This window comes from Macaca nemestrina, chromosome 18 (assembly GCF_043159975.1).
Source record: "Macaca nemestrina isolate mMacNem1 chromosome 18, mMacNem.hap1, whole genome shotgun sequence".
Classification (NCBI taxonomy): Eukaryota; Metazoa; Chordata; class Mammalia; order Primates; family Cercopithecidae; genus Macaca; species Macaca nemestrina.
The window spans coordinates 7,567,527-7,583,687 of record NC_092142.1 but is presented as its reverse complement, the minus strand read 5'-3'; the positions used below and the strand labels follow the sequence as shown (position 1 = coordinate 7,583,687).

At 43.3% G+C, this 16,161-nt stretch overlaps 1 protein-coding gene and 1 pseudogene across 1 annotated transcript in view; one reads left to right on the top strand and one right to left on the bottom strand.

Annotated features, from left to right (window-relative positions):
• LOC105467818 (RNA binding fox-1 homolog 1) overlaps positions 1-16,161 on the bottom strand; it is a 2,482,591-nt gene that overhangs the window by 559,204 nt on the left and 1,907,226 nt on the right.
• LOC112424282 (small ribosomal subunit protein eS26-like) overlaps positions 1-16,161 on the top strand; it is a 34,352-nt pseudogene that overhangs the window by 3,043 nt on the left and 15,148 nt on the right.

The window sequence follows — 16,161 nt, the reverse complement described above, 5'->3', positions numbered from 1 at the left end:
CTGAAGATCCTCTAAGGCAGTGAGGTGATCCTGGTTATTTCTTAATCTCACAACACTTGGCACATCATAGGTGCTCAACGAATAACTTTCGGATGATAAACTATAACTTGCGAAAACAATCTTGAGTGCTTTTCTATCTGCAAATATTCCCCTGTAAGTTCTAGCCCATTATTTAACCAAATCTGTTGCTTAAATACTAGTAACAAAAACAACAATGATGGTGATGATGGATAAATTGAGAAGCAAATCCACAGAGATGTCAATAGCATTCTTCTTCTCTTTATCTCCATTCTCCTCATTTAAAAGGTGTTTTTTTTTAAACCAGGTTTAATGCCTAACTACAACAATTTACCTCTATCTCCTCCCTGCCTAGTATCAAGAACAAAAACATCTGACAGCCGCCTCTTTGAGGGCATCTTCCTCATGGTACTTGTACCCTCATGATAACTGAAAACAAGTATAACAACAAAACAGATGTCTTTTCCTTTCTTTTTTTCTTTTTCTGAGACATTGTCTCACTGTCACCAGGCTAGAGCTCAATGCAACCTCTGACTTCCTGGTTCAAGCGATTCTCCTGCCTCAGCCTCCGAAGTAGATGGAATTACAGGTGCCCCCCATCCCCCGCCCACCACCACCATGCCTGGCTAATTTTTGTATTTTCAGTAGAGATGGGGTTTCACCATTTGGCCAGGATGGTCTTGATCTCTTCACCCCATGATCCACCTGCCTCAGCCTCCCATAGTGCTGGGATTACAGGCATGAACCAACACACTCGGCCAGCAGATGCCCTTTTGATCCAATACATGTCCTCTCTCCCTAAATCAAACTTTCCTTGGAAGGTGGGACAGGAAGGAAAGACTAAAATAGAAGGTTGCATTTATAGTTTGGCCATAGAGTAAATCAGATCATGTTTATCAAATGAAATAAATTAACAAACATGAAAAAGTTCAGGAGATTCTGATCCATGCCTCCAGGTACGCATTTGATAGACATTACCAGACTCAAAGTTGAGTTCTTGCAGAATTTTTTAAAACATGTTTATGTCCACAAGTGACACAGACAGATTCATAACAGGAGGGAAGGAGGATATTTAGCTGCTTTTATTTTTCTCTGCAGACAGATTATAACATTAAGAGACAACTTTTGTACAAAATATTAGACCGTGCCATGGTTCTACATAATTAACCAAATGATAAACAAAAAAACATATTAGAATCACAAATAAACACACTCTCTTTCATGAGAAAAAATAGGTTTTGTGCACCAGCAATGGCCACTCCTTGGTTCCCGCCTTGCCCAGATTTTGTTTGTTCTCAGAAAGCATCTCTGTTGCACTTTTATGTCCACTTGAGTCTTGCAAATGATTAAGAGCCTTCATACAGGACTCAGTGCCACTCACTTTCCATTGTCTCTTCCAGTGAGGGAAAATGGTCCACCATGCTTGGACATAAAATATCATGCCTGGACCCCAACAGAAACAATTCTAAACTATTTTTCCAGGAGTCAAGATAACCAGGACACAACTTATTTTGCCCATGCTGCGTTTCCAAAGCAAAATAAGTTCCTTTTCGCTGACATCTACACATACTAGACTCACATCTTTCCAATAAGACTGACACAACAGAGAGGCCACTATCAACGATGCAAATGGAATCCAAGGAACCTAACTGCCTATCTTTACCAAGATTACAAAGCTAACTGTTTGGTAGCACCAGACCATACGGCCACCATTTGTAAAGATCCTAGTTGAAATAAAAGCTTTAATGGTGTTTTGAACTAGGATGACCATTAAAATTGATGGCAATTTATTTGTCTATCAGGTCAGCCAAGGGTTGGGATTAGGTACTGGATGCAACCACGGAGTAGTAAATTTATCTTTTAATCTTTGCCCATTATCCCTTCTATATTTTTTCTGGTAGCAACATCTCTCTTTCCACTGATAGAATACTTTCCATTAGGGTGGGTTTACTAAACCTATGCACAGCCTATTTGTGCTACCGTTATGGACACATGGTATATGCTGGAAATCAAAATTCACTCTCCTTCTAGCTCCAAGGATCAGCTCAAGGGTGAGGATGTGATCCCAACAGAGTTGATATCTTCTTTTATTTTATATATGGAACCCATGTGTGAGAAGGTCTTACTTTGCTTCAATACAGAAGCTGTCAATGATATAGTCTAGAGCAGGGGTCCACAAACCCCAGGCCATTAACTAGCACCAGTCCATGGTCTGTTAGAAACCAGGTCACACAGCAGGAGGTAAGCAGCAGGCGAGCAAGCAAAGATTCATCTGTATTTACAGCCGTTCGCCATAGCTCACATTACCACCTCCTGTCATATCGGCAGCGGCATTAGATTCTCATAGGAGCACAAATCTTCTTGTGAACTGTGCATGCAAAGGACCTAGGTTGCATGTGGCTTATGAAAATCTAATGCCTAATGATCTGTCACTTCCACCACCCCAAGATGGAACTGTCTAGTTGCCTGAAAACAAGCTCAGGCTTCCCACTGATTCTACATTATAGTGAGTTGTGTAATTATTTCATTATATACTACAAAGTAATACTAATAGAAACAAAGTGTATAATAAATGTAAAGGACTTAAATCATCCTGAAATCATTCCCTCCATTTTCCCATCCCTGAAAAAATTGTCTTCAAACTTCCTCCCACAGTCACATGAAATGCTTGTCACACTCCTCACTCTCCCAGGCAGAGACGGATGAGTGAGTCTCTTTCCTCTGTCCTCAGTATCTTTCACCTGTCTCCTTTCCAGCACTAGAGCTTATAACTAAAGTATCTCTGCCATGTCTTCCTCTGACTGAAGATCCTCCAAGGCAGTGAGGTGATCCTGGTTATTTCTTAATCTCACAACACTTGGCACATCATAGGTGCTCAACGAATAACTTTCGGAAAAACCAGTCCCTGGAAAAACCAGTCCCTAATGCCAAAAAGGCTGGGGAGCACTGGTCCAGAGGCTACAAGTAGCCCTGTGAAGAAGATCTGCTCCGGAACGAAGTCAACACTCAGGAGGGAGCTGAAGGATGACGAACAAGCAGAGACATTAGTGACATTAGTTTAAGCCCTTTACCCTGCTCTGCTTGAAGACGACATATCTCTTGCAGTTCTAATTTTCATGAGCCAATAAATCTCACTGTCAAAAAATATAAACTTTAGGCCAGGCGCAGTGGCCCACGCCTGTAATCCCAGCACTTTGGGAGGCCGAGGTGGGCGGATCACGAGGTCGGGAGATCAAGACCATCCTGGCCAACACAGTGAAATCCCGTCTCTACTAAAAAAAAAAAAAAAAAAGAAACCACAAAAAAACCACAAAAAAATTAGCTGGGCGTGGTGGCGGGCACCTGTAGTCCCAGCTACTAGGGAGGCTGAGGCAGGAGAATGGTGTGAACCCGGGAGGCAGAGCTTGCAGTGAGCCGAGATGGTGCGGCGCCACTGCACCCCAGCCTGAATCCAAGGGAAGGCAAGAAAAGCGTAGCCCATCTCCCACTCCAGGGCTGACTTTTAAAAATTTACTTCCCCAGCGAGATCTGATTTGGCCCAAGGTAGCCTCTAGTTCAACAACCATCTTTCTTTCTTTTGGGATAAGTTTACATAGGACGTTGCTGGTTCGGGCTTAACAAAATAGTTCCTGAAAGTAGAGCACACTTTACAGCCTCTGTCATTTGAGGGAGAGAACTTCTGCGCTACCATAAAAATAATTTTGGAAAGGAGCGTATCTGCTTTCAGAAAGTGTCTGCCAAGATGTGGCCCAATGTAATTTAAAATGGTGAAGACAATCAGCTTGAAAATTAAGGTTTCTAATGGGAACACCTACTCAGCCCTAATAATAGGGGAACTACCATCATAATTACAATGTGGTATAAGCAGGCACATCATTAACTAACTTTTCTCAGCTACTGCAATTAACAAGCATCAATAGATAGAGTAAATTATTAATAACCCACACATGCTCCAGTGAACACTGCTGGTTCTGTTTTATTTTGCAAGTAAGAAGCAAAAAGTTAACAGCTGATATCCAAACAATCTTTGACTTATCTCTTTCTAAACATCACTGTACTTTTCCATAATTCTTCCTGGAGGAGATAGCAGTCGTAAAGAATTACATTGTCAATAGAGAAGAAAATATCCTGAAAGTGGGCCATGTAATCTAACAGAGAAATCATCTTTTAAGAGTTGATCAAACAGTAGCCATCCCTTACTTTCTTCATGGTGTCATCATTTATGGGATTGTTACCATCACTGAGTGGTAATAATGGTGGAAGCTGTGGCTGACATTACACCGCAGCGTGTGATTCAGCAGTTTTCAAACACAGCCCGGGGACCAATTTATGACATTCTCAAATAATCTCAAATCATAGGGCATTAACATAGGGTGGGTACTGTCTAATATACACACAACCAAGGAGACATACAAAGAGGTCCAGAAAGAATTAAGAGACACAGCCAAGGTTGCACACATAGGTGGAGGCGTCTCTTTTACCTCTTGCATTTACATGGTTGCCAGCCAGCAGGTAAATAAAACATATTTTTTGTCCTTCAGATGTGCATGTTCTAGCAGAATGAGGCTGCTGATAGGAAACATCAACAGACCATGAAAGCCCTATGACTGGAATAAGCACAAGGAAAGAGGGAGGGAAGAACAGGCAACCCCACTGGGGCAGGAGGTTCACAGCTTCCCATAAGAGCTGTAATCTCTGTTGAGTCAGAACAGAGGTGGAGAAGGGTTCCAGCAGAGGAAATACCACACATAAAAGTCTGAGTATGCGAAAAACATGGCATATTTTGCAAATAACAAGCCATGAGATGTGGCTGGAGTTTAGCTGAGACAGTGAGTAGGGGTCAGATAAAAAGGGCTACATAAGGAAGACTTACTCCCACTGGGAACCTTTTTTTTTTTTTTTTGAGATGGAGTCTCGCTCTGTCGCCCAGGCTGGAGTGCAGTGGCGCGATCTAGGCTAACCACAAGCTCCACCTCCTGGGTTTACGCCATTCTCCTGCCTCAGCCTCCCAAGTAGCTGGGACTACAGGTGCCCACCACCACGCCTGGTTAACTTTTTTTTTTTTTTTTTTTTTTTTTTAGTAGAGACGGGTTTTCACCGTGTTAGCCAGGATGGTCTCGATCTCCTGACCTCGTGATCCACCCACCTCGGCCTCCCAAAGTGCTGGGATTACAGGCGTGAGCCACCATGCCTGGCCCCCACTGGGAGCCTTTGAGGAGTCTTCACTAGGAAGCAGTGTGGCTAGACATTACTTAATTGAAAAGTCACTAGGGCTGCAGTTGTCAGAATGGGGTGGAGGCAGGTGTGGACAGGGAAGGAAAGAGCCACAGGAAGACAAGCCTGGTGGCTCATGCCTATAATTCTAGCACTTTGGGAGGCCTGCAGGGGCATATAGCTTGAGCTCAGGAGTTCGAGACCAGCCTGGGCAACATGGCAAAACCCTGTCTCTACAAAAAATAATAATAATAATAATAAAATAAATAAGTTCAAAAATTAGCTGGGTGTGGTGGTGTGCACCTATAACCCCAGCTACTCAGGAGGCTGGGGTGAGACGATCTTTTGAGCCTGGGAGGAGGAAGTTGCACTGAGTTGAGATTGCACTGCTGTACTCCCGCTGGGTGATAGAATGAGACCCTTTCTAAAAAAAAGGAAAGGAAAGAAAGAAAAGAAAAAGAAAGAGCCACAGTAAGCTTGCACCAATCCAGGAAAGACACTGGTCTTAAGGAAAAGCCTCTCACCAGTGGGAATGGAATAGGAAATCAATGGATGTATTTTTATGATTATTGAGAGATAAAACCAAGAGACTTGACTCTTTACCCTGCATCCTGAGTGGTATGACTACAGACAACTCCTTCACAAGCCAGCAGTCATATTGCAACTCCCTCTTCTACCACATCAAAACAGCACCAGGAAGTCCAGCAGCCTTGATTTTGAATAAAAAAACATGAAGGAGGAGAATTGGGGAAACTGGGCAGTAGGAAATGATTTCCAATACTTGGTTTCTCTCTTCCATGTCTGGAAACCTGGGTTTTCAAAGACTGTCTCCCGCTGTGAGAAAGGAAATGTTTTAGAAAAAAAGAACAAGGGTAGACTTGGTAGACCAGAAGGCCTCTTCTCTTGAAACACTCTCTAAGCCAGGAAGGAAGCAAACTAATATGGCTCCAAGTTTTCCTATCTTTGTGCCTTCTTGAAATGAAATGCATCAGACTAAACTGATTTTAGGCACATGCAAAGTCATCTGACTATCTCCGAGCAGAAGGAAGAACGAAAAAGGTGACCCGAGGGTCACTTTGCTACAAACATACTCAGAGGGCAAGTGCCTGGGGCTGCCGAACTCAGAATCAGTCTCAGGCAGCTCTGCCTCCCAGGCCTCTTTGGGTTTCTGTTCAAACGACTGCCTCATTTTGAGATCATTCAAGCATGTTAAAACTGTAGACAGCAGAGCGGCACATCTATTCAATGACCATTTAAACTACACAACTGGAATTTATCACAAGTACAAGGGAAACGGTGAATCGTTAGAAAATCAAACTTGGAAAATCTCCATTCTCGACCAAACAGCTATGTTTTCTGTTCAGGGAACAACTCAGCATTACAGCCTTAAAACATTAAATATATACAGCCTCTTCTCACCGTGTGAAAAAGATCTGAAGTTGAGATGTACACAGCAAAAGAGGTTTTAAAATATGTAGAGAAGGAACTTAAGAGGAGGTGAAAAATTAAAAAGAGGGAAGCATCAGTTAATGCAAAAAAATTAATCTGATAATGGCCTGTACAGATGCTAAAATCAGGCTTCTTGGAGTTTGCCTACAAACAACACTGAAAGGAAAACTCCTCCATAAACAGCATCCAGAGCATGCTAGAGTGTGCCTTTAAACTTCTTCCATTTGTTTTAAAGTTTTGTTTTCATCTTAATTGTTGGTCTAACAGACTCCACGCAGTATTTGGTGTAACTCCTCTGAGTCAGCCCTGAGAACAGCATTTTTTGCTTTGTTTGTCTAAGTCAATTGTGCATCACTCCCTAGAGACTGGCTGTGACTAGGTTTGTCCGCTCATCTTGAGTGTTCTGCTAAAGAGAAACTTTCTCATTTGGCCTCTGATCTTGAAGTGGCAGCTCTTACCTTTGTGTACCTGTTGTGTGACTGCAAGGTGCTAATTAGACATTACTCCTTAAGGAAGGCTTAACACAGTTGGTGGGAATGTAAACTAGTCCAGCCCCTGTGGAAAGCAATCTCGAGGTTTCTCGAAGGACTTAAAGAGAACTACCATTCAACCCAACAATCCCATGACTGGGTATATGCCCAAAGGAAAATAAATTGTTCTACCAAAAATACACATGCACTCGCATGTTCACCGCAGCTCTATTCACGATACCAAAGACATGAAATTAACCTAGATGCCCATCAATAGCAGATGGGATAAAGAAAATGTGGTCCATATACACCACGGAATACTATGCAGCCATAAAAAAAAAATCATGTTCATTGCAGTGACGTGAATGCAGCTGGAAGCCATTAGTCTAAGTGAATTAATGCAGGAAAAGAAAACCAAATATCACATATTCTCACTTATAAGTGGGAGCTAAACATTGAGTACACATGGACATAAGGATGAGAACAACAGACATTGGAGACTACGAGATGCGGGGGAGTGGGAAGGCCAGGGTTGTAAAACTGTCTACCAGGTACTACACTCACTACCTGGGTTATAGCATCATTTGTATACCAAACTTCAGGAACATGCAGTTTGTATACCAAACTTCAGGAATATGCATGTAACAAACCTGCACGTGTGCACTCAAACCTAAAATAAATGTTGGAAAAAAACTAAAACTAGGGCCAGGTGCAGTGGCTCAGGCCTATAATCCCAGCACTTTGGGAGGCTGAGGTGGGTGGATCATTTGAGGACAGGAGTTTGAGACCAGCCTGGCCTACATGGTGAAAGTCTGTCTGTACCAAAAATACAAACAAAAATAAAATTAGATGGGCCTGGTGGCAGGCACCTGTAATCCCAGCTATTCAGGAGGCTGGGGTAGGAGAATCACTTGAACCTGGGAGGTGGAGGCTGCAGTGAGCCAAGATTGCAGCACTGCACTCCAGGTTGGGCCAAAGAGTGAGACTCCATCTCAAATAATAATAATAATAATTAAATAAACAATTTACCCATGTAACAAACCTGTGTTTGTAGCATTTGAACCTAAAATAAAAATTGCAAAAAATAAAAATTTAACAGACGCGAAAGACCCGAAAGAGTGCATACCTGCATACACACACACAGACACACACAATTACTTCTTGAAAAGCCATTTAGAAAAATAACCCCCATTTGTTTTTCTTCAGTCTTCGCTTATCCCAATAATGGCTTCCACGGAAATCCTTTAACGTGTCAATGACCCTATGGTTTTTCTTGTTTGCTGTCAAACTCAACATGCTGTTTGATCAGATTTCTCCTGAGAAAAAAACTAGGTAATCGCCCATAGCAACAGCCTCAGTGTCAAGGTGGAGGCCATGAGATGAAGCAAGAGTAAACCTAAAGGGTCCCTTGGCTTCAGCCACATCAACTTGATGGCTCTTGGCTGATGAATTAATAGAATCACGTGTTGAGTGTGACATGCATAGCTCCCACCGCAGTGAGAGTCCGGAGGCCAGCATTCAAGCACCATCAAGGTCTGAAATGTAACAGAATGCAAATAAATACTAGAACCAACTGCAGTTGAAACCAAAGGCATCTGGCCAGGTGCGGTGGCTCACGCCTGTAATCCCAGCACTTTGGGAGGCCGAGGAGGGCAGATCATGAGGTCAGGAGATCGAGACCATCCTGTTTAATACAGTGAAATCCCATCTCTACTAAAAATACTAAAAATACAAAAAATTAGCCCAGTGTGGTGGCGGGCACCTGTAGTCCCAGCTACTTGGGAGGCTGAGGCAGGAGAATGGCGTGAACCCAGGAGGCGGAGTTTGCAGTGAGCTGAGATAGCACCACTGCACTCCAGCCTGGGTGACAGTGAGAGACTCTGTCTCAAAAAAAAAAAAAAAAAAAAAAAAGCAGTATTCTTTTTTATTATTTATTTTGATGCAGGGTATCACTCTGTCACCCAGACTGGAGTATAATGATGCAATCATGGCTCACTGCAACCTCGACCTCCTGGGCTCAGATGATCCTCCGACCTCAGCCTCCCTGGAGCTGGGACTACAGGCATCGCCACATCCCAGGATATATTTCTGTATTTTTACTAGAGTTGGGGGTCTCACTATGTGTCCCAGGCTGGTCTCACACTCCTGGGCTCAAGTGATCTGTCTGCGTCAGCCTCATAAAGTGCCAGGATTGCAGGCATGAGCCACTGCTCCCAGCTGCATTGTTCTTTTTATGCTGTCTGCTGGGTTCTGAGTCTGGAGTGCTGGAGAATATGCTGGGTATCATAAGCTTATTGCTCTTGCTTTGTTTCAATGAGAAACCCAAGAAGACCTGAAAGAAATACAAAAGTTAACCCTGATGGCCTATGCATCCTAGCTCTCCCTAGTATCAGAAAGCTGAAGACCACCTTTGTTCATCATCACCAGCTAGCCAATCTCAGTGGGGGTGACAGAGCTTCTGGGTAGGCGAGGGGTTCAGCTGGTTCAGCAAAGTACACTGATGTGACGATTTCTTCTCTGCCTTTGCACAGGAAAGACCATCGCTGCAAGTGCATTTCAAAGGCAACATATATTACAAGCGAGCAGAGCTATCATTTTTAGTGCCAGAGAAACTAGAAATTTCAATACGTGGCATCTGCTGTTCCTGCAGGGGAGTCTGAGGCCTAGTCTCATGGGAGATGGGTAAGGGGCTTGAACTAGGACCAACAGTTCATGCTCTGGGGTAAATGACACTGAGCCATTGCTCATCCCTTAATCTAGACAAGCTTTGACAGGCAAAGCGCATTTTAAAACTCATGCTTGCCCCAATTTGGAACAGTCCAAAAAAGTGGGGAGTTAGCAGTTTTAATCACAGCACTCTTAGACCCCAGTCAGTCATCAAACTGTAGCCACAGATGGGGTGAGTAGTTGCATAGAAAGGAAGGCAGTGAAGGAGGGTGTGCCTGTCCACTACGGCTACTCTGCCAGAGGGTCATGGACTTGAGGGGATGGAAACCTCAGAGAACCGGGCTGTATGTGAAGGAAGAGGACTGGCCACATGCAGGAGCCGTGGAGAAGTAGTGTGTGTGCAGAAAGAGAAAGAGAGAGAGGGAGAGGGAGACTCATATGTGTTTTTTATGTCTCCCTAATACAGGGCCATACCACCGGGAGATGTCAAGCTTAACGATACAGTCTTTAAATTTCAAGACCCTTATCAGTATCTAAATAAAACCGAATTCAGCTATTAAATGCCCTGAAAATGAGCATGGCTCCTAAATACCCACACTAACATAACCAAGAGGGGTAAAACACAGTAGGTGCATGTAGATCATCATATGAGGTTCTGCACTTGCTTTAAGTGCAAGAAAAAAAATTACATGGCAAAAGGGGAAGAAGGCCGGGTGCAGTGGCTCACGCCTGTCATCTCAGCACTTTGGAAGGCCGAGGCAGATGGATCACTTCAAGTCAGGAGTTTGATACCAGCCTGGCCAATATGGTGAAACCTCGTCTCTATTTAAAATACAAGAAAATGAACCAGACGTGCTGGTACATGCCTGTAATCCCAGCTACTCAGGAGGCTGAGGCAGGAGAATCTCTTGTACCCGAGAGGTTGAGGCTTCAGTGAACTGAGATCACGCCACTGCACTCCAGCCTGGGCCACAGAGTGAGACTCCATCTCAAAAACACAAAAAACAAAGAACAAAAAAGGGTGTGGGGTAAAGAAACAATTGGGATGGTGCCCCTTGACTGTAGCAAAACCATCCTGAGACTTGGAGATGCTCATATCTGGAAAGGGATCACTGTCAAGCTAGGATTGGTACCAAAAGAGCAGACCAGTCACATTCAGCTAGGGTTTGCCTAGAAGAAAATCTTTAAAAAAAAAACCACAAAATTGCCAGCTGACTTGTTTCAGAATTCTTATCTCCCTGCACTCCACTGGGGGAGGGAGAAAGGGGCTGACCTTCATGTAGGCAAAGGTGCCTCACATCAGAGACACTGGGCTGCTGGAGACCCCAGGGAGACACAAACCCAATGCTGCTAAATGGCAACCTTCAGCAATCACCTTCTCGGTCCATAAAGACTCCTTTATTCCATAGCTTGATTTGCTATTGATTTAGGGCTCTTTTTCATAGTGATGGAGGAAAACATTTTATTTTCTCATAGGTAGGTGGGAGGGAGACTATCTGGGGAAAGGGGAGGGAAGCTGCTGTGCAGAGTGAAAACCATCATTTAATAAATGCTGTCAGGAAGGGAGGGCTCTCTATGGCATCCCTGAAAGTTCACACTTGAACTTTCTAAATAGGTCTAGATTCAGGCGCAGTGGCTCATGCCTGTCATTCCAGCTCTTTTTGGGGTTGAGGCAGGAACGTCGCTTGAGACTGGGACGTTAAGGCTGCAGTGAGCTGCTGTGTTTGTGCCACGACTGCACTCTAGCCAGAGCAACAGAGGGAGACGCCCTGTCTTTAAAAAAAAAAAAAAAAAAAAGAGGTTTTAACCTGGGTGACCATGGATCGTGCCCAAGGATGGGTACCAGAAACTGTGAACCCTAAAGTGACAGTAAAAAAATGGTGTTTTCTTTGTACATGTACCAATTCCTCTGGGGAGGAAGTTCTTTGCTTTCATTAGACACTCAAATAATTCCGAGACCTCTCAAAATGAGGAAATCTTTAAGATGAGAAAGTGAGTCTATCTGTCTATCCATGTCGTTTCTTAAACAATCACTTTTGCAAACTAGAGAGATATTCATCATCTATTACCCAGAAGAGCAAATTCTGTGAAGACGTTTTCCCCCAAGGGAAAAAGCCTACAGACACATCAACCCAAAACAGCCTTTACAGACCTTGAAAAGTACACAGGAACCAAACCACGCATGTTCCAAAGACCAGACCATGGTTTAAAGAAAGTTATGATTGTTTTCAGAAAAAGACTAACAACATTATTCTATTGGCTGTGAACAGACATTACAGAAATAGCTCCTAGGGACCGTACAGTAGTAGCTCTTACCTGCTAGGATCTCATACTACCTGCTAGGATCTTGTACTACCTTTAAGACATACTGTGTACAATCAGTATACACAGCAAGCACAGTGTAGATATTGAATAAGCACTGCTAAATAGTATAAATGAACAAACAAACCCATGGATGAATGTACGATCAAATGAACGACTTTGGAGAAGTTTTAATACTGAGGATCATATCTGCAGAGAGCTGAACTCCTAGGTTTCATAGACTCACTCGCTCCCCTCCAAGGACACAGAAAAGATAAAAAGGGTGAGTGAGAAGGAGGTCTGGGAGAAAGCTACCCCATAAATACAAGGTATTGTTATTTTTATTTTTATTGGTGCTTCATGCTGCCTCCAGGGGAGGGGGTAGGATATGTGAATATGGCTAATTTTCTGCTTGACTCCAGACACATTCTAAATTACTGAGACACATTTTATTTTAAATTGACTAATAAAGAAATCTCACACCCCACACCATTTCACATTTTCTTGGGTCGTTGAACGTTCCCACTTTTCTACAGTGGTTTAGGCCTCTCCTTGAGAGCTGGATCGGGAGTGGGGTGGAAGAGAGCTGGAAAACAGTTGGATGCATCGTCATTTCTCTTCTCTCTCCCTCTCCCTCTCCCTCTCTCTCTCTTAATTTTTCCCTGATCAAAACACAAAGAAAATGACAAAAAATATCACCCTGAATCAGATGCCTTGCTTTTATGCTCACTTACACCAAAAAAACACGTACGGCTTCTTGCTTTCCCCAACATAAAAATAAATGGAAAACATTTTGCAAATGTCAAATGCTATATAAAAGGAAAAAATATGAAGGACACTGCACACATAAACAATAATACTAATGACAAATTTTACCTCTCCTAAAGCACTCTCAGCCACCCAGTTCCAATTCTGGAGTTGTATCTCAAGGGTCAGAAACCAGCTATATCATACGTAGAAATGGATTCTCACAAACACACACACACACACACACACCACACACACACACACACACACACACACAAAATACTCTGCAGATGTGTCCGCAGATGATATGAAGGAAAAGAGAAGAAAAATAAGAGAAAATGACTCAGCGCTGACCATTTTCTTTCCATCTTTCATTCATTCAACACTGGTTTAAGCAACACTGTGTTCAAAATGGTACAAGGCATTGGGCATTCCATATACAAAACAGTAGAGGTGGTTCTCACTGGAATGCAGTGGCCTTAGAGAGGGAGACACATATTAAAGACATGTAGATGTAAACGAGATCATTGCTGATAATGCTGTTATCAATCAAAATGCTCTGACTGACAGTCCAGAAGGTAAGCATGTAAGGGAAAGTCCCAGTGAGAAAATAATATTGAGGCACAGCCCAATAGCTAAGAAAGAGCTGGCCATGTGGAGAACAGCATAGGGAAGAACACATAAAAATGCTCAGGGGTAGGACACAATCTTTTTTTTTCTATTTATTTATTTATTATTATTATACTTTAAGTTCTAGGGTACATGTGCACAACATGCGGGTTTGTCACAAATGTATACATGTGCCACGTTGCTGTGCTGCACTCATTAACTTGTCATTTACATTAGGTATATCTCCTAATGCTATCCCTGCCCGCTTCCCCCTCTCCACAATAGGCCCTGGTGTGTGATGTCCCCCTTCCTGTGTCCAAGTGATCTCACTGTTCAATTCCCACCTATGAGTGAGAATATGCGGTGTTTGGTTTTCTGTTCTTGCGATAGCTTGCTGAGAATGATGGTTTCCAGCTGCATCCATGTCCCTACAAAGGACACGAACTCATCCTTTTTGATGGCTGCATAGTATTCCATGGTGTATATGTGCCACATTTTCTTAATCCAATCTGTCACTGATGGACATTTGGGTTGATTCCAAGTCTTTGCTATTGTGAATAGTGCCGCAATAAACATACGTGGGCATGTGTCTTTATAGCAGCATAATTTATAATCCTTTGGGTATATACCCAGTAATGGGATGGCTGGGCCACATGGTATTTCTAGTTCTAGATCCTTGAGGAATCGCCACACTGTTTTCCACAATGGTTGAACTAGTTTACAGTCCCACCAACAGTGTAAAAGTGTTCCTATTTCTCCACATCCTCTCCAGCACCTGTTGTTTCCTGACTTTTTAATGATTGCCATTCTAACTGGTGTGAGATGGTATCTCATTGTGGTTTTGATTTGCATTTCTCTGATGGCGAATGATAATGAGCATTTTTTCATGGGTCTATTGGCTGTATAAATGTCTTCTTTTGAGAAGTGTCTGTTCATATCCTTTGCCCACTTTTTGATGGTGTTGTTTTTTCTTGGACATAATCTTAAAGTATTCCAGGGACTGTCAGGAAGCCAGAGTGGCCTGCAGCACAGGGGTTGATGGAAGAGTGACACGAAATGAGATCAACAAGAAGCTCAGGATGTATACCTCATTTCACAGGCATGGTAACGAGTCTGATTGTTTTTCCCAAGTGAAATGGTACTCAGCTGGGTGTGGTGGCTCACGTCCATAATCATTTTGGGAGACTGAGGTGAAGACTGCTTGAGCTCAGGAGATCAAGACCAGCCTGGGCAACATGATGAAACCCCATCTTTACAAAAAATACAGAAATTGGTCAGGTGTGGTTTGTGCTTGCAGTCCCAGCTACTTGGGAGGCCAAGGCAGGAGGCTCCCTTCAGCCTGGGAGGTTGAGGCTGCATTGAGCTATGATCACACCACTGCACTCCAGGCTGGGCAACAGAGTGAGGCTCCATCTCAGAAAAAAAGAAGAAAGAAGGAAGAAGGAGGAATACGGAGAAGATGGAAAAGGAGGAGGAGGAGAAAGAAAAGAAGAAACAGGACTCCACTGAACCATCTTAAGGAGTAAGGGGATTGACATGACAGATTTATGACTTTCCAAGGTCACTATGGCTGCTGTGCAGAGAAAAGGAGAGAAGAAACAAGAGCAGATGCATGGTGTCCAGTTAGAAGACCGGTGCAGTCGTCAATGTGATAGACAGTGACCAGGCTGGTGACAGCGGGAACAGAGTAGGGAAGATGGATTAGAACTTGCTGGTGGATAGGATGATGAAGTAACGGAGAAGAAGGGATCCAAAAAGACTACAGTAGCTCATTCCTTGTAAACACTAAAGTTAGATGAGTTTAACTCATCCAAACTACAAATGGCATTAATATGTTAATGAACATGCAGTCTTTCATCAGGTATAGGGAGCCATAAATAGCCCCTCCTTCCAAAATAAAAATAAAAATAAAATAACAATGATCCTTGATGCACTCTAGCAAAATTCCATTTCCGTGCTTTATGCTCTACATTGACTCCTGCACATTTTTCCCTTAGATCATCCCTGAGAACTCGGATTAGCAATCATCTGATAAGGTCTTCTAGCTGCCTCCCAAGCTGTATTCTAAGGTCCATCAGAGAAGGGGTCCTATCTGTCTCGGTCGGCATTAGATTCCCAGAACTAAGCACTGTGTCTGGCATTCTGTGGGTGAATAATGAATAAATATTGGATGTGAACAGATGCCCTGAAGCTAACTCCTTGAAGGGCAGGAAGTGACCTGAACCCAGCACTAACACTCACCCATTATTTCCCGGACTCCTCCCCAGGATCCTCCTACTTGCTCCCCAGTTGACTGCAAGTCTAGACACATCATCCTGATAAAGCCAGAGCCACTTTGCACAAGATGACTCATGGTTCAGAAACCACCCCAGCTCATCATCAGGAGGTTCCCTGGTTTGCTGAGGGTGGCTTCCTGGCAGAGCTCTGCAAAGCTGGAGGAGGGTTCATTATTACTTCCAACGAGGGTTCCTCTTCATTCCCTCCTTTTCTCTCCCAATTCCACGTTAGGCTCTGAGACACTTAGGAACCATGCTTGAATCCCTTTGGGAAAAATGCCAATGCCTAACAGAAGCATTTCACAGAAGAGCTTCATGAAATCCTGCTCCTGGAGTCCTCCAAGAGGCATGGATCTTTGAAATCCATTATGAGTATACCAAGGAAACATCCTGGAAAGTTTAATGCTACC